This window comes from Ochotona curzoniae, unplaced genomic scaffold (assembly GCF_017591425.1).
Source record: "Ochotona curzoniae isolate NIBS_2020 unplaced genomic scaffold, NIBS_Ocur_1.0 contig_3520, whole genome shotgun sequence".
In the NCBI taxonomy this organism is placed as follows: domain Eukaryota; kingdom Metazoa; phylum Chordata; class Mammalia; order Lagomorpha; family Ochotonidae; genus Ochotona; species Ochotona curzoniae.
This window is the reverse complement of record NW_024465894.1, coordinates 17,456,488-17,478,288: the sequence shown is the minus strand read 5'-3', so window position 1 is coordinate 17,478,288 and position 21,801 is coordinate 17,456,488. Positions and strand designations below refer to the sequence as shown.

The 21,801-nt window shown below is 51.6% G+C and overlaps 1 protein-coding gene across 2 annotated transcripts in view; it reads right to left on the bottom strand.

Moving 5' to 3' along the window:
* Positions 1-9,399: 9,399 nt before the first annotated feature.
* Positions 9,400-21,801, bottom strand: part of STK35 (serine/threonine kinase 35) — a 33,918-nt gene continuing 21,516 nt past the window's right edge. For both annotated transcript variants that reach the window (XM_040981719.1, XM_040981718.1), the window contains exon 4: positions 9,400-13,398. The gene's annotated coding sequence lies outside the window, so the exon portion shown is untranslated. The remainder of the gene's footprint in view (positions 13,399-21,801) is intronic.

Here is a 21,801-nt window from a genome sequence, read left to right as displayed (position 1 = left end):
AAGAGAGAGAGCCTCCATCTGCTGGTTCATTTTCCAGATCTGGGAATTCAATCTGATCTCTCACGTGGCTAAAGGAAACCCATACTCAAACCATCACCTCTGTTTCCATGGCGTTCATCAGACGGAAGCCGGAACTGAAAGTGGGAACAGCCACTGCAGAATGCAACAAACACCTGACCCAACCTGGGATTTTTTTCCAAAAATGATTTTATTGAGTCATAGCTTACAAGAAACAACATGGATCTGAAGCGCACAGCTTATTCCCACAGCATATCCCCTGTCGCATTCACTCCCCTTCGCTCAGCGCCACTGCTTCGAGACTGACCCCTCCTGCTGTGCTCATTCTTTGCGTTGCCACACAGAGGACCCGCCATTTGCTTCTCTGTATGTTCTCTGTAGACTGGTGGGCAGCCAGTTGCTTCTGGTTTTAGGTCTGCTACAAATAAAACTACTGCTCCTGATAGGGACATAGATTGTCCCTGCCCTTTAGGGTCAACACCTAGAAAGGAAATGGCTCTGTGGTTTGGGAAGAACATAGGTTGTCCATGTCTGCCCTCAAGGTGCCATACTTCCAGAACCTTCCACCCACTTCCCCAGCAGAGGCACAGTGAGTCCCTTCGCATCTCAGCCTCGCCCTCGGCTGTGCAGTCACATCTCACTGGGGTTTTCAATGCCATTTCTAAGTTTAAGAAAGCTTCACGTTCCATTGGCGGATATGGGTGAGGCCCTGCTTATGTCCTGTTTGCTACATGTTAGTCTTCTGTGACTCTCCTGCCAGTTTCAGGAGTGTTGTTCAATTTCTGATTGTTCGGTGTTGAGTTCTTTATATCCTGGATGCACGGTTTTTATCAACAAGTATCTGTGTTTTGTCTGTTCGTAGCTAGTCCTGAGGAGCATTTTTCTTAAGGTTTGATGCGCTTGCATTTATCTCCTTGCTCTTTTATGAATCTTGCTTTTGGTGCCTGAGAGATAGCTGCCTAACCCCGGGCCATGAGGATTTTCTCCAGTAGGTTTTTATCATTTGAGCTTACACTTAGATCTGTGAGCCAATTGTTTTGAAACGTTTCTTACTTTTTCTTTTCAAGGTTTTTTTGTTTTTGTTTTTTTTTGAAAGGCAGATTTTACAGATAGAGAGATCTTCTAATCTGTTTGTTCACTCCCCAAGTGGCTGCAATGCCTAGAGCTGAGGCAATCTGGAGCCAGGAGCTTCTTCTAGGTCTCCCACATGGGTGCGGGTCCCAAGGCTTTGGGCCGTCCTCGACTGCTTTCCCAGGCCACAAGCAGGGAACTGGGAGGGAAGTGGGCCGACGGCATTAGAACTAGCACCCATATGGGATCCCAGTGCATGCAAGGCAAGGACTTTAGTCACTAGGCTACTGTGCTGGACCTAATGCCTATTTATCTTAAAAAAACTTATATATTCATGTGAAAAGCAGCACAATGAGAGGGCTATCTAGAGAGAAAGATCATCCATCTGCTGCTTTGTCTGTAAATGGCTATTGTGGTTCAGTCGTCCAGTCTAGGCTAAAGCCAGGAGTCAGGATCTCTGTGCTGGTCCTTCCCAGGGAAGGCAGGAATCCAAGCACTTGGAACATTATCTGCTGTCTTCCCTGGAGCATTAGCAGGTATCTGCATTGAAAGTGGGCTGTTCAGGACTTGACCCAGTGCTCTGATGAAATGCTGGAGTCGAAAGTGGCGGCTTAACCCACTGCACTAAACACCAGCCCCACCAAGCTTATTTACTGCATGCATTTGCTCCAGGACATACGTCGCTGCCCCTGGAGCACTTGGCAGCGTCTGTAGCACCAGACTTCGGGCAGAGATGCACTTTGGCATGGCCGTTAAGCTTCTGTGTGTGTCCACCTAGTTCCAGACCAGAGTGCCTGGTTAAGGGACGGGTCAAGTCCTTGGGTCCCTGGCATCGACATGGGAGACCCGGATAGAGCTCTGGGCTTCCACCGGTGCCAGCCTTGACTGTAGTGGGCACTTGCGGGGAGTGAACTGATAGATGGAAGCTCTTCTACCTTCTTTCTCTGCCTTTCAAATAAAATTAAATAACTAAGAACATGTGATTAACACAGTACCAAATAGAATGTGAACACGGCTCTTGAGGAAGCGGAGAGCTGAAGTGGAAATCAGAGGCCCGTCTTGTTAGAGCTCAGCTGGGAAGCACTGTGGGGACAGGAGCAGGGGTGCTCCAGCAGCCTGCTGCCCCGCACACGAGCCCTGATGCTGGCCTTGGGAATAACAAGGACACTTCAGTAAGCACGTGTGCTCATAAACACAGCACCCACGGCGATGAGCCAAGGACTCTCTCTGTGGGTAGGTTTTCTCAGCCCTGTTCTGTCATTTTTGCTGCACAGGTCTTTGGTGTATTTGTTCAAATTTATCCATAGCAATTCATATTTCCCAATGATATTGTAAATTTGTTTTCTGCTTCAATTCCCAATTACTCATTGCTAGCATGGAGAAATACAGTTGGGGAAAAAAATACAATTGATTGTTGTACATTGATCTTGTGTCTGATAATCTTGCTAAACTGAATTAATTGAAGTTTTTCTCTTTTTTTTTTTTTTGTAGTACAGCCTATTTGGTCTTCTCATCTGGATGACTTATCTGCAAATTAAGACAGTTTTATTTCTTTTTAATTGCATGCCTTTTATTCCTTTATTCTTGTCTAACTGCTCTGGTTAGAAACTCCAATCCTATGCTGAATGTTTGGAGTGGATATCTGGTCTTGCTTCCATGGCAAGGGGACGACATTCTGTGTTCTGAACATGACATTGGCCATAGATAACTGCCCAAGCAAGGGCAGCTTTGGAAAATGTGCAGATCTCATTGGAAAAGCTGCAGCTCAGCCACTGGATAGCAGGGAAGCTTCATGGTTGAGCCAGGCTGGAGCTGAGTTGGAGAGGCAGGGCAAGCAAGAGGCAGCCCCGTGGAGTGTGGGCAGGGGAGCAGGCCCTTGGCAGTGCAGGTGGACACACAACTGGGGTCCGAGCATGGTGGGGGTGGAGAGGAAAGGAGGGAGCAATGACAGTTAAGTGGGGGTCTTCAGGTCACATGAGTCCCTGATTTCTTGAGGGGTTAAGGCTGTAAGATTGCACACTGATTGTTCTGGGCCATGGCTGGGGTGGGAATCCCCCAGATCCCCAACCTTGTCACCTAGCACTGTCCTAATAGCATCTTCTAGGGAAAGCTTAAACCCATGCTCACAGTAGAAGAGAAACACATGGGGCTGGCACAATGGCTCAATTGATTATTCCTCCCTGCTCCAAGTGCCAGCATTCCATATGGGTGCTGGCTCATGTTCCGGCTGTTCCATTTCCCATCCAGCTCCCTGCTTGTGGCCTAGGAAAGCAGTGGATGATGGCCCAAAACCTTGGGAACTTGCACGTGCATGGGAAACTTGGAAAAAGTTCCTAGTTGGATTAGCTCCAGCCATTGCAGCCACATGGGGAAGTAAACCAGTAGATGGAAGATCTCTCTGTCTCTCCTTCTCTCTGTAAATCTGCCTTTCCAATAAAAATAAACCTTAAGAGAAAGAGAGAGAGAAAACAAGAAGAAGAAGAAGAAGAGAGGAGAAAAGAAGAGGATACCCTTGAAGGAGCCTGGGGCTTCCCAGAGAGCAGCTGTTTAGGAACTGAGTTGTGTGCAATTACTAACCTACATAGCTGGGCAGGACTGGCTGTTTTAAACGTTCCCCAAAGTCGGCTGCAGACAGGTTTGTAACAGTCCTGGAAAGCAAATCTGGAGTCTTGAGAGCAGAGAGCTCACTGGGCTTTGGGACATAGGCAACTGGCTCAGCTGGGCTGACAGCCTGGACTAAGCACCTTTTTGTTCCCAGGTTCTGGCTCATCTGATGACCCAGGCCAACCAGGTACTGATCTGGGCTGGAGTTACACAGCCTCCCCTCCCAGGCCTCACCCACAGATCCTGTCAGAAATAGGTGACTCAGACACCCAGGCTTGCACCCCAGAGGCAGATACAGAGTCAGACCCAATGCCTCTCAGCTCCCGGGATCCATTTCTTCTGTGTCTCCCACGTCTGGCTGAACAGACTCCACCTCGCTTCCCTCAGTGCTAGTCATCTTGCGACTGAGCTCAGGAAACGCTTCCTGTGATCAGGAAATGCAGAGTGACCTGCATGTTGGGCTTGACCCGCCTCTCCTCCCCCCAGTGTCCAGCTGAACAAGGGGGGATCAGTTAGTGCTAAAGGCAGGCGGGAAAAAAGGTGGGGAACATATGGAATAGCTCCTGGGGCCAGCATTTAAAGCACTTTATTAATTCATCTGACCCTTAGGACAGTCCCACCACAGCACTTTCATCAACTTGTCTTAGACGTGAAGCCAATAAGGACTAGAGGTTAAGGAAATGGCCTGGGATCACACAGAAGGTGCGAGAACTGCAACTCCAAGCCAGGCATTCCAGTTCAGGCCCTGCTCTTGTCATCCCTACAGGACGCTGCCCTTCCTCCCCTCTCCTGTGTGTCCTTGGCTGCTGACACAGGGAACACGGGCTCAACAACCATTTACTGACCTACAGCTCAAGCACTGGAGCCCAAGTTGCCAAGAGCCCACCTGCACCAAGTGGTCCCGCTGGCTGCGGTCTGTGCGTGGTCTTGCGGCAGGTAAAGGCATCCTGCACTCCTGCTGCCTGCAGGGAAGGACTGCCCTAGTGGGAGGGTTTTTGAGCCTAGATGTGCAGAGCTCTGGTTAGTGATCATGACAAAGCGCCCCCAAGACTATATCAGAGTAGTTACTACTCCCCAACACAGAGTCCTTCCCATCTTCCAAGAGGGACAAGGACAAGGGGGCATTACTTTGGTTCCCAGCTGCCTTGGCACCGGATGTGGTTGCATGATTAAGTTCCAGCTGTGAGAAGTCAAAGGGAAGTATGGTGACTGTTACTGGGGAAGTTACCTTATAGAGGAGTCCACCTGAGATGACACTGGGTGGCCGATCCCCATCCCAGGGTACTGATGTGGTTGGGCTGCTTGCTGGGAGCTGCCCTCTCCTCTTCCTCATTCCCCCAGACACATGTTGTCTCATCCACTTTTCCCCATTCCTTGATCCTCTCCCTCTTAATCTGCGGTCCACACCAACTATGTAAACATCATCAAAAACAAACTTACCATAAAAAATAAAAATAAAAAAAGGGAGGGGGTCCAGCTCTTTTCCTTCCTCCCTTTTTGCCACTACTCGGGATGAAGATGAAATGCCTGATGCTCCAGCAGCCCTCCTGGTCCAGGAGGTGACCTTGAAGAAGGAAACCACTTGCTGAGAAGGCCCTTGATGACTTCCTGTAACCAGCACGATAGCCCTAATGGCCACTTTTACTGTCCTCTTACATGGGAGAAAAACCAACTCCCCCACCAACTCCCCCTTGTCTGGGGGGCTTCTGTGAGTGCAGTGGCACTGAGTCCTTACAGATCTAGGCCAAGTGACTGTGCTCACTTTACCTAAGAGGAAATGAAATCCTATCAAAGGAGAGCAACTTGACTTGGACCCACATAGTCTCACGGCAGAGCCTGAGCAGGTGCCTCCTAGCAAAACACTAACTGCATGTTTCTGGTGTGGACAATCACAAGCTGGAGGGCTTCTGCCAGCATGGGTGCTGGGAATGCAGGGTTTTGGCAGTGGCCTTGGGTTGCTGGCTATGTTCTTGTTACATTCAGATCGTCTGGGCCTGGACCCTACAGCACTCTGGCCAGGAACCCAGACCATGCTTATTAAATTCCTCCAGCTCTGGTTTGCCTTCCAGGCACCAGTAGACCAAACAGAAGCAATTAATGGAGGGAAGTGGCCCAAGGCCTGCGGAAACAGGTGGTGGTGGGGTTGGAGGTTGGGGAACAGTTCAAGTCCCCTGGGACGGAATCAGGAGCTGTGAGCTGCACAGGTGCTTGTACTGAGCAGCCCCCAGGTTGGGCATGGGAGCCTTTCCTGCAAAACCCAAGTTCAGGAACCGATGACATGTGATCAGGGCAGATACATCAGGAATTGGAGCAGCAGTGCTTGCTACAGGACCCCTTGGTGCCTTCAAAACACATGAGGACTCATTGCTGGGTTAACCTGGAGACCTATCTGGAAAGCATCTCATGGGGTATCTTTCTGCTCTGCTTAAAACAAAACAAAACAAAACACACTGGAGTGGCATTGGGGTAGAGTGGGCAAAGCCACTGCCTGCAGTGCTGGCATCCCCTATGAGCATTGGTTTAAGTTCCAACTGCTCCACTTCAGATCCAGCTTCCTGCTTACGGTCCAGGTGCTTGAACCCTTGCCACCATGTGGTAGACCTGAAAGAAGCTCCTGGGTAGTGTATCATTTGGGTAGTGTATCAGCAGATCTCTCTGATTCTGCCTTTCAAATATATACATACATTGTTAAATGAGAAACTGGAGTTCAGAATGCACCATGCCCCAAGGCCTGATTAAAAAGTGACGCGTTGGGCTCAGCGGCATGGCCTAGTGGCTGAAGTCCTCGCCTTGAACGCTCTGGGATCCCATATGGGCGCCAGTTCTAATCTCAGTAGCTCCACCTCCCGTCCAGCTACCTGCTTGTGGTCTGGGAAAGCAGTTGAGGACGGCCCAAGGCTTTGGGAACCTGCACCCGTGTGGGATACTGGAAGAAGTTCCTGGATCCTGGCTTGAATCGGCACAGCACCAGCCGTTGTGCTCACTTGGGGGAGTGAATCATCGGATGGAAGATCTTCCTCTCTGTCTCTCCTCCTCTCTGTATGTCTGACTTTCCAATAAATAAATAAATAAATCTTTTTTTTAAAATAAATAAATCTTAAAAAAAAAGTGACGCGTTGATGTGAACCATCCTATCTGCATTTAGGACCCACCATGCATTGGGCCCAGAAAGGGAAGCACCTGGTAGGTGCTGGTGGGTGTCACATTAGATGTGAACATGGGTACCTTGGGCCTTCAATTGTAACAGCATATTCTGCTGTTACCACGTGAGTGCTTGTTTCACAGGGAGGCTATTACTCATCCTTTCACTCCTTTGCATCCAGAGCTATGACCCAGAGACCGGCTGCAGATGCAGCAGGACCTCCAGGCCTGGGCCTAGCTCCATTGCAAAAATACCCATGACTTCTGCCAACTTCAGCAGACCTGAAGCATGTACCCAGGAAAACCCATCCATTGTGGGCCTGGCACTCAGAGAATGAAGCCCTAGAGCAGTCTACGTGTGGGGTTTTATTTTTATGTGTTTGATGGGTGATTGCCTATGACATGCAGGTGAAGATGATAGGAAACTTGTATCATAAATGGCCAACGCTTAAGTCCCAGGGGCATGCAGCCATGCCCACCAACTATACATTGTACACGGCTGTTTAGGCACTTTTGTAGCACAGCCATTGTTCACAGGAGCCGTGTGACCCCTTAAGGCTCATGGGATTTACTGTCTGGCCCTTGAGAGAACAAGTTTGTTGACTACTGTTGCCCAAGGGGTTCATCATTCACATCTGCTGATTCTGCTCTGGTTTCATTCCTCCCTCACTGGGCTGTCAGGAAGCAAGTGGCCTTTGACTAAGCCTCAGGAATGGAAAGGGATTATGAGCCAAGTACCTGTCTTGCCGTGGCACGCTGCCTGCAGCAGGGCTGTAGAAATAGAGGCAGCCAAGATGCTGCAGGTCATCAGTAGAGTGACCTTTGGAAAGCCAAGCAGCACAGCAATGGCTCTAGGCCAAGGGAGCAGCAGGTGCAAAGACCTGAGAAGGCCTTGGGGATGCCTGGATGAAATGAAATCCAATCATCAGTCTCCATCACTGCTCTAGGCCACAGCTGGACCTGTTCGGATCTCTGTTGGGTACAGATTGCATTGAGGGGTGCATGCCTGAGATGCGGTGCCGAGTTAAAAGACCTTCCTCCAGGGAGACAGGCAACTGTTTTAGTTCTGAAGTTGAAAGTTAGGAAGGGCAGCATGTGCTCTACAGCTCCCAGCGCTGAGGTCTCCCCTGCCCCCTAGACCAGTATGCCACAATGGTAAAGCTGGGAGTGGGCCCAGATGTGCAACTGCCAGATGTCAATCCTGGCATGGCCCAATATACAGATCCTTCTCTGCAGGGCCTGGGGACACATTCCTCTTCGCAGTGTCCAGCATGGTGCGGCGTGCCACACCCAACTCCACAGACCCCACTTTGGAGCCCTTCCCTAACTCCACGGTGCCTACACACAGGACTGGGAAGAAATGCTCAGGGTAGGGGTCCACTGTGTATCTTGGGTGGAAAATCTGTAGTACCACTAGCCTCTCTGTGGAATGGATATTTGCTCATCTGCAGATGCAAAAATAAATAAATCTTGGGGAAAAAAAGTTGGTGCCTTGGGACAGGGACAGTTGAAAAGCTTTCCCCCAGCACCCACTCACTGGACACCAAGCCCTGGGCTGGAATGTGGCTTGTTCCCTCCTGGATTAGACCGGAAGCCTGCCTTATCTTCCCCCTCCAATACCCACATTCCAAACTCCTGACTGTGTTCTGCTGTGGTTTTGCTCTCCCAGGGGCTGGCCTGGGAGGAGGTGGGCTCCTTATCCAACCTCACCTGCCTTTCTCAGACAGCTGGGTTCCAAGGCTACAGACTCCAGAACCCCAAAACTGTCTTGCAAAAGGAAGCCACAGGAGCATTTGTTTCAGGGCTAGAATCTGCTGGACATCCTAGGTCATGGTTGGGAGGGTGGCTCTAGTCATGCTCACTCACCAGAGGGAAGGCAGGGTGCCAGCATAAGTTCTTGGGGCTGTGTGCTGACCTGGCAGGCAGACAACGGAAGAACCCAAGCCCTCACACATAGTTTCTGGCTTCTCTGGCTTTAGTATTCCCATCATTGGGGGGGGACACACAGCTTCTAGCGAATTCCAGTCAACGTTCCACCTGGAATGGGCTTTTTGTTGGTCCACATCCAGGCGATGTGTGCTTGCTCAATTCCAGGTTCCCATCCCAACCACTGTAGCTTGATCTGATGTTTGCTGTCCAGGCACAGAGGTTGTGGGCTCAGGATCCTGAGCTTCCAGCTGATGCTCCAATCCTCCTACTGTGGCCCCGAGCTCAGGCTGGAGCAGGGAGCCCTGCATGGCTACAGGCTGAGAGCACTTTGGTGATTAGGGTGGGGCAAGGTAGGTTGGGAGGGGACTGGCTCCAGCCCGAGACCCCTGGGAGAGCACAGCAGGGCTTGTCTGGATTTGGGGACCTCTTAACTGGGACGAGGGGGTCCCTAGCTCCTGAGTACCTGTTTCTCAGAAGACAAGCTGAAGAGTTTCCTCTCACCTCAGAGCACAGAGGAACTGGGTGACCTTTGCCAGGACAGGGGATGCTGAAGGTCCGGATTGGTGTCTCAGTGCAACTCAGTGGGACAACAAATCACCAAGCACGTGCTTTTCAAATCACATATGGCTTCTCTGACCCCATCAAATAACTTTATTCACACAAACGTCCCTTAATTTACAAAGCCTCAGTCATTCATACACGTTGGGGGATGCACAGTGTTCGAGGAACTTAAATACAACGTTTCATACCAACCCGAGTAAACCAAGTACAAAAAAAGAGTCCTAGAAAGGTTGTTCACACGTAGGTCCTAGATTACCAGCTTCTGTGCAAAAAAAAAGGAAGAAAAATAGATTCATTAACTCGTATTTGGAACTAACTTTGTGTCTGGCTTAAAACCTGGTTGCAAGAAGCCATGAAGTACACTCCCTGCTTAGTTGTGGATGCCCCTGGGACAGGAAATAGCCCCTATATTTGCTCGTGTTCTCCTTTCCCTGGGAGAAAACAAGGGGAGAGGGCCCTCTGACACCCTGCAACCTCAAGGGTGGTGGGCTTGTCTCTTGGTGATGACTTATGGGCACACTGCTGGCCAGCCCCGTCTCAGGCCAAAGAGGTCTACCCTGGAGGGCAGGAGCAGTGGGCACCAGGAATAAGAGAGCAGAGGCAGCACCCACCTCAAGCCTGGATGTTGTGGTGCTGCAGGCCCCGAGGAACTCCCAGCAGCTGTACCCGTCTGGGGACCACCTACCAAGGGAACACTCCAAGACCTGGCTGGAGTGACAGCCAACAGTGTTCTCTGGCAGTGTGGGGGCATGAGTAGGAAGGGGGTGGGAGGCAGCCCTTGGCAGGGCAGGGCTGGGGCCAGGGGAAAGCAGCTAGGGCCCCTCCTCAGGGGGTGACACTGTGACTCCTGCTTTTCCAAGTTTCCAAAGAGAAACCAAAGCTAAAACCCAGACATAACATCCTACTAAGGTTTGTCTTCTAAGAAGGTAAATAGCCGACAGCATTAAAGTCAAAAAAAAAATTCCCACCTTGTCAGCAATTTTCCTTGTCTTAGAAAAAGATACAGACAAAAATAATAATAATCTTATTGCTCCAAACACTGGTTTTCTAGGCTAGGAGGCAAGTGATGCTACATGAAGGAGCAGAGAGTCCCAGAGGGTAGAAACACCCGGGGAATGGGCAGGAAGGAGTTCAGAAGCAGGAAGGCTGCGGGGAATGGGGAACACGGTCTTAGCACCACCGGGTTAGGGAGCAGAGTAGGGACAACCCTTCCCACCACCCCAGCACCTCTGCCTTCATTGGCTCTGGGGCACTATGGGCAGGCTTTGTGCAGGCACTGAGCTCGCACTGTGCTGGGCTCGGTTCTCCTCCAGCTGTAAACAGGGTATTTCTCAGGTAAACATCTTAACACCTTCCCTTGGGAAGACAGCCACGGGGTAGGGGCAAGCCACAAGCCATGTTGGGATGGGAAGACAGAACTCTTGTCTGGACGCCTTTGGGGCTGAATCCTGGGGCCCAGAAGGTGGCCAGACAGAGCCAGTCTGGGACAGCCAGCTGGCAGAGTGCTCCTGAATGGAGGGAAGAAGCCAAGAGTACAGCACAGCTCTATTCTGGGACATAGCTGCTGACTGCCCAGGCAGTGGGTGGGGAGACAGGCCTGTGGCTACCTGTGAGTGGGCAGGTCAAGAGTGCAAGTGACAAATGTACATAGAGGGACATGGAGCCGGAGGGCTGGTCCGTGGAGGACAATGGGATAAGGCACTATGATCAGTCCTGCCTGCTCCTTGCCAATGGTGACGTCACACCCAGATCTATTAGGGCTGAGCAAAGATTCTCCCTCCTATGGGCCACCTTTGCACAGATACAAGGGAACGAATGATTGCCGTCTAAGGTTTGGAAACTCCTAGAACCTGGACACATCTAACAAACTTGCCGGCACTGAGATGCTGCCCCCTAGAGCTGCTGGCAGGTGCAGGAGCTGAGGGAAGGGACAGTAAGAGGCCGATTCTCAGGGAAAGAGGTGGACAATGGCTTAAGACCACAGGGCTCCGCAAGGACACTCATCATAGCCAAGTCTACACTTATGGAGGTTGACCTCCACCTACCTGGCCAAGTGCCTGGGTGGGTAGAGGGCAGACATTGGGGTAGGGCAGAAGAGAGAAGGGAAAAGAAAAAAAGGGAGGGAGAGAGGCACTTGGAGCTGGGAAAGGAGGCCTGGCTACCATGCCAGAGGGAGCTGCTGACTCCCAGGGAATGGGCAGCTGACTCCCTGACCAGGCAGGCCTCTGGTCTGCTGGGGACACGGTGATACTAAAGGAAACAAGAGTGGAAGCACAACAGCCCCTCTGAGAGTCAGGGGCAGCAGGAGCATCGGACAGATGGAGGTGAGGCTCAGGCCCTCTCAGGGAGTTGAGCCCGACTGTGGCCTGGGGAGCTGGGGTGGGGAGTATGGGGGCTGTTTTTTCCACTTGCTCATATGTAGGGAAGGCAGCTGCCCCCGCGGGATGGCGGGTGGGGGAGACAGGAACGCAGTCCATGCAGAGGTGAGAAAGGGCCTGGTCACGGTCGCCATGGCAGCCCTGTGGGTCCTCTGCTAACAGCAGCTGCCACTGGCCCAGGAGGAAGCAGCGTGGCCTTGGGGCCAGGAGAGACAATAGGGCCAAGGGGTTGGTGCTTTGGGGGGGGGGGGCGGAGACAGCCCCCCTTGGTCGCACACAAGCTATCTCCCCTGCCAATCCTATGCTGGTTTAGGTAAAACGAGAAACAAAAATGAACACAGAACAAGTCCTGTTCCTTTCTCAGGAGACCAGAGTAGGGAGCAGCGCTGTGGTGCGGTAAAGGGGAGTCCCTTCTCTCCAGGGCCTGGAGGGCGAGAGCAGCCCTGGAGGAGTCGTCTCCTAGGCGCTGTTGCAGGGGTGCAGGCAGTGGTGAGGGACAAGGGTGCAGAGCTGAGTCGGATCATGGCTGGAACACTCTAAGGGGGCCAGGCCCCTCTGTGTGCAGCCCACCCAGCAGACACCTCCCTGCTTAGGGCAGGCCTTTTTTCCTCTGTAAGATGTGTTGACACTCAGGGTGGGCACCAAGTGGAGTCCTCAAAGGTGAGAGAGATGGTGTTTCATGGAGTGTCACTGTAGGTGGCGGTGTGGGTCCCAGGTGCACAGGATACACCATTCATTGTAAGGAAACGACAGTGGCAGCCAGTAAAGACACCACACCCCGTTATCGTGGCAGTGGCCAGGGCCAGAGTTTAGGGCCCCACACAGTATGTGGGACACTCACATCCCAGACGCTTGAGGGCACATGGGGAGAAATGGTCCAGCAGGCAGAGGGCGAGGTGTGCTGGCTTCTTGGGAATGAGGTGCCCCAGAAGACCCTACTATGGCCCAGGCTGAGGTTTGGCATGACAGCTTTTCCCTATTTCCCTAACAGGGCGCTGGGCGGGGTTGCTATCCAGCCATGTCAGTAAGTGGGAGGAGGCGGTCTCCTCTCACTTCTTCCTGGGTCCCCGGCGGGTCAGAAAGCACAGTGGGAGGAGCCGCTCCTCGGAGCTCTGAACCCTGGTGTGGCTGGGTTCCCAGCAGCTCTATGAGAACACCCACAGTGAGTCCTCTCCAGGGTTCTGGGCAAACCCTGTCATCTTCCAGGTGGTTCTTAGCTGCTGATTGTTGTGTCCAAGGCCAGGATCAGCACCCCTGAGGAGCCTTGCAGTTCCCCCTTTTATGGAGAAACTCCCCACAGGGCTGCTCTGGAGAAGTCAGGTGCTACAAGCACAACTGGGAGGTGTATTAAAATGAAAGACAACAAAGGGAGAGTAAAGGACATAAACCAAGTTGCTTCCTGGCCCCTTACAAAACCCAACAAGGAAACTGATGTGTATGCTTTAAGTTGATGTCCATATTAAGTTCTTTCAAAGATGGCCTGTCCACAGAGTGGCTTCCTGCTCTCCTGAAGTTTCAATGGTTTAAATTAAAGCAGAGAAAGAAAAGACAAAGTAAGCAACACTAGAAGAAGAAACGCAAACAAAAGTTTCACATTGCTGGAGAGCCAGCTGCCGGGAGATGGCCAAGTGGCCAGGCCACCACTGTCCCCTCTGCCGTCCTGGGTCCGAGACACGATGAGACTCTGGGTCCCGACCTGGAAGACAGAAGGCAGGCAAGGAATGGACACAGGGCCAGCAGGCTGGGGGGTGGTTCTGAATGCTTTCTGTGGAGTACTCAGAGTCTCACTCACTGTTAATTACCTCCCACCCCTATTCCAGAACTATTTCCCCCTTTTCAGATAAGGCAATCACAGTGTAGACTAGGAACTGAACTGGCTGTGAACCTAGGCACACTGGCTCCTGCCCCCAATCTGTGCTCCAACCCCTCCCTCACCCCTCACCCTGGCCTCCCTCCACTGTTAGGAGAATGAGGCTACAGGACCTAACCTGCAGGGCCAGCCCTGGTTCCTGTTTCCCTCCTCCCTCTTTTGACTTGCTTATCCCAAGGACAGAATTTTGAACCCTAGAGACCTAGAACTCTGAAGTACAACCTGGAAATCTCTACTATAGCTGGCTGTGAGCATGGATCCTTCTGTATCTTGTACGATAGTTGTCACTGCTTTCTGTTACAAGGGTGAGTTGATACCCCAGGCATTTGTCAGGGGCAGGCTTCTTGCTGGCAAGGCAGATGGGGACGTGCAGCCATGACACCAGTAGGTGTCCCTCCACCCCACACGTCCACAGTTCTCTACACAGACAAGGAATTAGTCCAATCTTCAATTACACAGCAAGTCACCAGAGATTGGTGAGTGAGTGGCAAGGCCCTGCTCTATTTCACTTTGCCTCTCATCTGTTTTCCAGAAAGCAAGCTGTCTGGCTGGTCTACTCAGATGACGGCACAGGATAAACTCAAAGTGGTACTGCTGGGGAAGAGGAAAGTGCTCTCTGTACCTACATCCCCGCTCCGCCCCCAGTGCTGCCTATGGCATGATCACGGTGGCTGATGCTATGCTAGACACCAGGCAAGGTTTACTACACAACGCCTCCTCTGTCCAAAGACCAGCTAGCAATTATCCCCAAGCTATACACGAGCAAACTGAGGCTCAGTTATCCAACTGGAGCACATCAGTCTGCAGAACAAGCAAGCTTCACCGATGTAGCGAAGCCAAGCAACTATCAGGATAAAGGAGGGTAGGCCTCTCCTTTATCTAAGTAGGATTAGCTTCCAAATGACTCACTTCTCACATATTTCACACACCAGAGCATCTGGCTTCTCAGACCTCACACATGGCCCTGGGGCTTCAGTGGCTCTGGCTCTACTGTCTGTTCCAATCAGTCACAGGCAGGAAGGCCAGGCAACCCAGCTTTCTGGTGCATCGTTCTCCACAGCTGAACAAGCAACCATGGTGCTTCAAGTAGGCCAGACTGGGACACCCTTGCTATCAGTACCCTGTCATCAGGGTGGAGAGAATGGGTGTGGAGATGATGGAGGGGACAGGGCTGTTTGCAGTGTGCAGGCCTGTCTACAGGAGGGGAACAAGAGGCCAGTTGCCCCAACATACACACCAAGGCAGGTCTTAGGTAATTCATGGTCTTCGAGTCCTGATGTGTTCTGACACAGGTGAGTAGGGATCCAAAAGCAGGTCCTGGATACATGACAGAGCACTGCTCAGAGCATACAGCACACAACAGCGAACAGGTGCTCTTGGTCCAGGGCATGGGCTTCGGAGCAGGAGGATGCAAAGCTGATATCCCCTCTCTACCTAGTGGTCCCCAGGGCTTCAGTTTTCTGAACTTAAAATAAAGGCCGGGGATGGCCTGGTGTTTCCTTGCAGCTCTTGGGTTACTAAGTGATGTTGGGATTTTTGAAAGGAAATAATATCCGGTGATTGATGGAAACTGGGAGTTAGTACCTGGCAATAAAAATTTAATTTACAAACCATAGGGAATCATTCCATTCAATGTGACAGGGTTTTAACAGCAAGATACAGTTCTAAGAATCCCTGCCTGGGGGGTCCAAGTTCCCAAGTCACTGCCAAGATGTGAACACCCATTCTCACTGCACGTCCACACCAGCAGGTGCACTGAGGGCTGGCTGTTGAGCACTTCCTCACAGAGTTGGGCCACCTCTCTTGAGCTCTCACAGCCAGTGAGGATGTGTACTTCCAACCCGGGCTACTTTTCCACCATGCTTCTCCTCTCTTCTCACACCTCCAGAGCTGATGGGCAAAGTGAGGCAAGCTTCCTGGCTTTTTCTGACGTTGCTATTTCCTTAGTTACAGAACCCGGGTACTGCTTAGATTCCAGCTCTCTTGGCTCCCCCTTTCAAGTCTTTCGGCAGGGCCCTCCCACAGAGGGGAAGCACAGCTAGCTGTCTGCAAAGCCACGAAGTTTTACGTGGACAGGGTGCTCCACATTCATGTGTGGCTAGTTGGTGCTGGCCTGGCTCAGACTCTGTCCCCTGAACCTAAGCTGGTCACAGTAAGAGGTTAATGAGAACAGAGCTGGGTTGGAAAGACAGGTTGGGTTTAAACACTGTGGGCTTCCCAGGCCTTACACACTATGTCCTTCTAGGTCCAACCATCTGTCATCCAGCAAAATCACCTTGTCACTCCTTCACTGACAAAGTGGCTCAGGAGGTAGTGATGGGCTTCTGTGTGGCCAGGGCATGGGACTTCCAGTCTCCAACTGAAACCATAGAAGTGAGAAAGCAGGGGCTAGGGCAGCCCTGTCAAGGACAGAGCACTATTGTGTAGCCACGGGTCTCCCTGTGCCTAAGGAGACTCCATCTCCATGCCCTACTTAAATGTGTACAGAGGAAGCCAGTCCCATCAGTGCTCTTAGGGCAGACTGTCACACAGGCATTAACAGCACAGGTGTTATTCCAGGGATGTGCTCCCAGGTGGCAACCTGCTAAGAGACATTGAAGGAAAAAGCAGGCACAGTGGCAGGTACAGTGGGGAGCCCAGCTTCCGGTCTAGCTGTCTCCTCACTCCTCCTAGAGTTATCAGGTCTTCACATACCACACCAAAGACTTGGGGTCAGCACAAGAGTTCTTCATCTGAACTCCTAACCTGAAGGGCCCTCTGCTCAACAGCTCTTGGAGGACCAGAAAAGGCCAGAATATAAGACACACACATCTTTCTGGCACATTATCGACACCTCTCAGATTCTGAGGATCTCAGATGTGAAAAAGTGTTGAGGGTCAAGCAGAAATCTGCCTTTTACCAAGAAGCAGCACCTGAGGGACTCAGTGGGGTCTCAGACACAGCTGGGCAGGGACTGCTGGTGGAGGCCTTCCTGGCAGTGGGATTCTAAGGGTTCTGTTCCCAGTGGAAGCTTCACCCTTGCTCATGGTCTACAGCTACACACTCTTGCAGCAACAGAGAGCAGGGTGTGCCTCACTGCATCAGCAGACATGAGAAGAGCTTCCAGGCAAGATGGTACAGCTGCTGCAAACAGATGTCAGCTTTACTTTGAGTGTACAAGTTTGATCAAGGCTGTGAATGGAGGGCATGCAAATCTCCGGGAGTGGTCACTGTGGAAGCTCTTAGACAAGAAGACTTGGTTCTTTTTCAGCAGGAATCATGTCAGCACCCCTGATATGCTGAATATTAAACCCTCTGACTCCTTGGAGGGTGCTGGGGCTGATATTAAAAGTTTGCCAAATGCACAGAAGAGAACTTGTTAGGCAAGACAGAGTTCTGAGATGCAGGTCTCTGTGGTGACCAGCAGCCAATCATCCATCTGGGTCTCAGGACCCAACATCATGCAGACCTGCTGTTTGGGGAAAGTTGAGAGGCCACTGGGGTGCCTGGGTAGTCTCCCCTAGCGCCCCAGTTCATAAACAGGCACTGGGAAGAACCCAAGACAAACTAAGGGGGAACTTTCCCCTCCAGAAACCTGGTAGTAATTGGCAGTTAGCTATGTGAATATCTTAATTCCCTTCCTCAATTTGTTAAGTTAAGGGTTGAAGCAAAACCTGCTAACTTTCTCAATTGGTCTCTGAAGAGACAGGTTCAGCTGCGGCTGCTATGATTAGCAGGGAAGGCACCAGGGAAAGGCTGGGATCCCCGGGTTCTCCTTAAGGGCTCTCTGCCAGCAGGCAGACACTGGAGAGGCTGTTACGAGCGGAAGAGGACAGGTCACACTTCCAGATGGGCACTGGACAATTTGTGGTTCTAAAAAGGAAGATGCAAACAAAGCAGCACCCAAGGGGTGGTCTGGGCGGAAGGAGCCCCATATGGACACCTGATTGTAAGAATTAGTGCAAAGCCCACTGTGCTTGGGTCAACCTGCCAGGGACATGGCCACAGGGCTTGGAGATCTCTGGGGGGGGAGGGGGCCGGCGAAAGGGGGAAGGAGGGAACCTCAAGGTGGAAGTGAGGAGTGGGTGAAAACATGTGACAGCCCATGAGGATCTGATGACAACAACACATCAACACACAATGCTACCTGCTCTGCTAGCACTGCACTCACAGGATGCACCACCCTCATACACTTTCCAGACAAGGAGACAGGGCCCAGGGAAGGGAGATGACCTGCCCTGTCATCCCACCGCTCTGAGACACCTAGGCTGTTTACACCTAGGCTTACGGTCTCCCAGGGCCGACAACAAACCATGGTCACTATTATGGAGGCTCAGGGTTCCAACTGCCCAACTTGGTTGCCACTTTTTATTTTGCACATGCTCAGGGTGGTTGGTGTCTGGGCAGTGGCACATACCATGGGCATGTGCACTGCCAGGTGTGGCATCTCGGCTCCCTCTTCAGGGTGGACTGACAGTTCTTCCTTCACTGAAGCTGACTCACTTTCCTAAAATATAGCTTCACATTCCACCACCCACCTACCCAGCCCTAGCTCCATCTTTTCTGTGGGATGAAGTTCATCCTCTGTGGGCTGACATTCAAGGATCTTAGCAACTTGGTACTACTCAGTTCTCCAACTCTGTCAACCAATCCAATGCTATCCACACAACAGTCTGGGCTTGCTCATGTCGTGCCCCCTTCTGACCCCATTCTCCTTTCTCTCAGGCCCATCTTAAGGAACATGTCTAAAACATGGTCACCCTCACTATTCCCTTCTCTGAGCTCTGGGTCGCTTTGGGATAGTTGCTCAGATGATCTCTCTTTGGTGGCTTCATGGAGGACAGCATGGTAGGCTCTGGGACTCCAGCCCTTGAACTGGTATTTGTGACCCAAGTGGCCACGGCCCAGTCACTTCCTGTCTCAGGAGACAGCCACAGCTGGGACAATAGGAAGGATGCAAGGAGATAAAGAGGAGGGCGGGGAGAGGCAGAGACAGAGAACACATACATATCTTCTTACTCTCTTTCTTCATGCCTTGTAATGAACAGAGACTGCAGATTAGCTGAGGCTTGTTCCTATCCAGAAACGTGGTGAATGCATGACAAACGGCAGGCTTGCAGACTTGGCAAGCACCAGACAAGTGAGAGCAAGAGCAGTTGTAGGGAGCCGCCCCTATCCTCTGCTCTCCTATCATTCAAACACAACATAAAGACATGCTGGAGTCCAGCACCCCACCGCTAGCTGCAGGCCACACTAAGCCCACAGGGGCAGTCCCCAGCTCCTGGGCCTTGCACTTAAATGCTGAAGGCTTTCAAGACCAGAGACCTCCTTCCTTCCACCTTCCTCCCTTGTACTCTCTTCCTTAACCTGAAATAGAAAGTATTTTCCAATTTACAAATCAAAGTGGCTCTCAAAATCAGCCAGCAATCATGGCCCTGCTGTTATGTAACTATTAAAGGAGAGAGAGGGATGCTGGCGCTGACAGCTGCTCTGCAGCAGAACCACCATGTGACAGGACCCTGCACAGGTCTGTCAGCTCTAAAAAGCAAAGCAACACAAAAACACGAGAAAGCTATGTCTGCCAGACCCAGCTCTAGCCAAGTACACAGATAAACAGAGACGCAGACAAAGTAGGCCCGTTGGTCACTTAGAGGCTAGTGGGCCATTCCACACCCACGAAGTGGCCCCTTGCCCCACACCAGTGTCCCCCAAGAAGACCAAGATGACAGCACACAGATCCCTAAACACCTGTGTGGAGGGGGGCTGGAGACATTGTGCATGCCTTGGCTGTGCCAGGCAGCCTCCAGCAGCCAGAGTTTCACAGGGCTCTGCCCTACTGCCCAATTCAAGCCAGAGGCCACCTTTGGGCCACCCTTTTCAGTCCGAGAAGCAAACAAGGCTACCACCTCTACTTTGCTCTAGCTGGCTCCTTTGCACTCTGCCTGGCAGAATCTAATTTAATGTTACCTCAGAGACTTTTTTTTTCTGTCTTGGGCAGGTCATCTATTTTGTATTTGTTTCATCCACACACAGCTGAATTGTGTCTATGGTTTTCCTTCCTGCCATGCCTCTCCAACCCAGGCAGTGTATGTGTTGGTGGCGGGGGGGGGGGGGGAGAATGGAGGGTAGAAAGAAGGCAGCGCACAAGTCTGCATGTGACCTGAATTGCCAATTCCAACTCTGCTACCAGGCCACAAACACCTGGCACCTGATGTCAGCTGCATAATCACGTCCCATCTAAACATTGGGGATAAATCCTTGGCAGCCTCACTTTGCAAGAGAGGATGCCAAAGCTGGAAAGCTGCCTGGGCCTGAAATGGACTGAAGAGGGACAATCTTCTATTCATGACTAGACCTGGCTCACAGCAAGTGCTCAAGGCAGGTCCGTGGAACGAACAGGGAAAGCACAGAAGAGAGGAAGTTCCGATTCAAAGCCATGTCTAAGGCCTCTAACTGGCCTTAGAATCAAGTCCCATTTGAGCATCACAGGGCTTCCTTATAAGCTCTGTGCTGGTGTCTCAGTTTTGCCTTTCTCCTTGCCTACCAGACACTTCACAGGGCTCCTGTGACCACCATGTTGGCACCCACCTGAGCCGATTCTGATGGCCCAGGTCGAAATGGAATTTCCCCTCCTCCTCTCCCCAGGTGCAGGAGGCCAAGGACCACTTCTCATCCTGAGGACAAACGTACTGAAAGAGCCTAAAGCATGACTCAACGGCTCTGGGCCTACAGTCACCATGGACATGGGGGACATGGGTGGTCCTCCAGGACCTGGGGAGTAACCCAAGGCCAAAGTTATTGCACTAGGCCACTACAGCACCCCTTGGAGAAAGCCAGCCAGAAATGCCTTACCCATGACTTTCTCCATCCTGCCACTGAACAGGGAAGGGGTCCATTGAACCCCAGTTACTGCTACCCAGGGCCATGTAAACAGGCTGCAGAGGACGCACAGCTGGGTCCTCTGGCATCCACCCCAATGAATTCTGCAAGCACGTGGGAAATGAGCACTAGTGACAGCTGTCGCACCACTACAGGACCTGGGAAACAGTGGAGCCACATTCTAGAACTCTCCAAGGCTTCTAGTGCTCCACCTGGCCATGGCCCAGGCCCTAGGAGAGGCAGGGCAAGGAAGGGAGAAAGACTGCTGGATCAAGCTGTGATGACATCTGGATTTCAGTTTAGGCACTTGGCCTAAACCCCAGAATAAGCTAAAAGGTTGAGAGCCACCCACCCTGCTGTGTCCAGGGCGTGCAGAGTCACTTGTTTCTGTTGCCCTGTGCAAAGCCAGTGTTCCTTCCAAGCATTCATCATATCCAAGCTCACAATCTGGTTACTAACAACAAATGATCTTTCTTAGTGACTTGTAGTTCTTTGTGTCTGGCACCTGGAGCAGGGCTACGCGGGTAATGCCCTACACACTGCCCAGCCTGACAGCTGCCTACACCCACGCCACGCCTCTGATGTATCCCAGACCTCAGCTCTCAGGGCAGGCATGTCTGAGCATGTTCAAAGGACAAAAAGTAAAGAAAAAAAAAAAAAAACAAAAAAACAAAGGGGTGCTGCTCTGGGCTTTAAGGGTTTCCTTTTCCCAAAACAATGTAAGTAAAATGCACAATGAATCCATTTCCTTACACTATCTTGGCCATCTTCCTACCAAAACAGATAATCAACCCTAAAACTCAACTGGACAAACGCAGCTATGCTTCCCATCACTGCCAGAGCCTTTGAATTCAGAAGTAAGCCAGTATCATTCCCAAGTCCTTCCCCAGGCCGCCCCAGGACCATTTTTGCAGCCTGGGAAAAAAACAGCATTTTCATCTTGTTCACTGTGCCCTCTGGTGTGTCTGGGTGGCTCTAATCCATACCTCCCAGGTCCCCCAGACATCGCTTTCTTTAACAAGGAAGCAAAACACTGAATTCCTTCTGACCTGTGTATGGTGCAGGCTGAGTTATAGCTTCCCCCTGGCACCTCTCACTGAAAGTGAAATTCCTTTAAAGTTGGGAAATTCATGGCAGTGCTTTATGGTATTGATTTGTTTTAAACGTGGCTGGCAGTTTTAAGAAGCGCTGGAGGAAGACTCCATTCCTGCTGGTGCTCCAAAGCCAGGCACCATGCACTGGGGGCTCTCAACTCTGCCCTGCTTTACCCAGACACAGCTTGGCCACTTTCCCTGAACCTAGGTCTACAGCGTGTCCTGTCCCACTGCAGCGTGCATTGTGAGGTGGCCTCCCCCTCTTACTTGGCTTACC